The sequence below is a fragment of the Diuraphis noxia genome, unplaced genomic scaffold (genome assembly GCF_037042655.1).
Source record: "Diuraphis noxia isolate RWA-SAM2 unplaced genomic scaffold, SU_Dnox_SAM2 contig0001, whole genome shotgun sequence".
In the NCBI taxonomy this organism is placed as follows: Eukaryota; Metazoa; Arthropoda; class Insecta; order Hemiptera; family Aphididae; genus Diuraphis; species Diuraphis noxia.
The window spans coordinates 91247369-91249607 of record NW_028301711.1 but is presented as its reverse complement, the minus strand read 5'-3'; positions in this window follow the sequence as shown (position 1 = coordinate 91249607).

Here is a 2239-nt window from a genome sequence, read left to right as displayed (position 1 = left end):
CTAACTGGACTGTAAAATTTGTATAATCTTTCCCACTATCGTCTAGCATTGGTAACTTGCTACCCAACTCAGATATAGATAAGGTGCATTTTGCTTCCAATGATTTTCATCATTGCGTTAATGTACGTAATAGCCAATAGGTTTTCAGTAATTACACACCTTGTAGCCGTTGTAGTTGCCTAAAACGGATTTTATAATATATTACTAATTTTACATGATTACAATAATTATTAATGATGATAGTTGTCATTGTGGTATCATTGCTTTTGCTGGCCTAAATGATCAAAATTAAAATTCTAGTACTTGCCCTTACCTACCTAGCCCCTTGCTTATTGCTACTTGAATGTTATTTTTTAAAACGATACAATTGACCTTCCCTATTGACAACGTTTGTCAACAGAGAAAATAAACTATGATAAGCAAATTTCGAGTAGCATATTGTATTATAAAAATTATAATAATATTATTAATAAAATAATATATCTAATGCATTTGATAAAATCAATATGAATCATTGTACCTAAAAGGCTAATAGTAAAGAAGTAGATAATAATATAATTAGCCTAAGTTGTACACAATTTTATAGTTACCACTGTTAGCAGTATATTTGTATATATGTATACTGCAAAAAGAGTAATATTAATATAAACAGAAGAACCTAGAAATATAAATTTGATTAATTGGGTAATGTTAAAAAATTGTAAATTTGTTTCCAATCAATTTGTATCATTGTGTTCAATATAACGCATTATTATATTATAATTAAACGCCTGGAAAATGTTACTTATGGTTGATAAAAATTAGATTAATAGCAAGTCTCAATTCAATGTTCATAGTTAATTAAAATATATTTTTTTTTCAAATAAGCATAACAATATTCACAAAAATGTCATAAGTACTATGTAATTGCAAAATAAGAACTATAAAATTAGTATGAAGGGGTGCTTTGGTAAAGTAGGTATAACACGTAGTTTTTTAAGAATTTTGACACAGTGGAGCACTAACTGAGCATACACGAATGAAACATTTTAAATCAGAAATGTGCACAGTGCCTCCTAGGGTTCGAAACTTGAATACATTTTTAAGGGATGGAGCACTATAACGAAGTGCTAAAATGCACTAACTTACACTAACGAGTCACAACAAATAGTCTAGGTACCCAAAATATAAAATGGATTTAATGCCACCAATAAATTTACTTATGGTCTAATTGTAACTTCATCGGTCTTATTATCACCTGTAGTCTTATTGACACGTATAGATGAATTACACAATAATATTAATTAAAAATACTAAATAGGTTAGTGGGTGCAAAACAATCTTTATAAGTTACCGAGACGTATATGATAATTAGAGTATACTTCTACCATTGTTTATAGTGTTTATACCTTAAATTCAAAACATGTAAATAAAATAACAATTAACTTCAACATTTTTATCATTGAATACTACCTACATTACCTACAAACAAAAATGTTGATGTTGATGTTGCAGAATGAAATAAATCTAAAACTGATAATTTTCATCCATAGAATGCATGACAAACAGTACAGCCCCCCTTCTAAAGGAGCTTCGTATGTAGGCCCTTTTCCCTTATTTAAAGGGCCTTAAACAGTTACACCTTACTATCTAGTTACTATAAGAGCGTTTCCAATACATGCAAAACAATATATTTTGTTAAAATAAGTTTTATTGCCTTCCCCCTAATCTTGCCAAACTTAAACTTATACCCAGTGTGCACCAATACCTACGTAATTTTCTTCAAATAAATTAATCTTATTTTATAGTGTACAACAGTCAAACACTTGAAAATAATAATTATAATATAATAAAGTAATAAAATATTTAATACCTATTCACCAAGCCGTTCTTATTGTCCAATAAATATATTTAGGTAGGATAGTTATTTTATTACATTTTATGAAAGGATCAAATTATTCACAAAACGGTCCGCCGCGCCGCGCGCCGAGGGGAACAAAATATCCCCGCGGAACAAAATGTCCCACTAGGACATTTTGTTCCGTTTTAGGATTTTTTGTTCCGTTATTAATTTTTTTGAACCTATCAAGTTATCCACAAAATGGAACAAAATGTCCACCGAGGGGAACAAAATATCCCTGCGGAACAAAATGTCCCACTAGGACATTTTGTTCCGTTTTAGGATTTTTTGTTCCGTTATTAATTTTTTTGAACCTATCAAGTTATCCACAAAATGGAACAAAATGTCCACCGAGGGGAA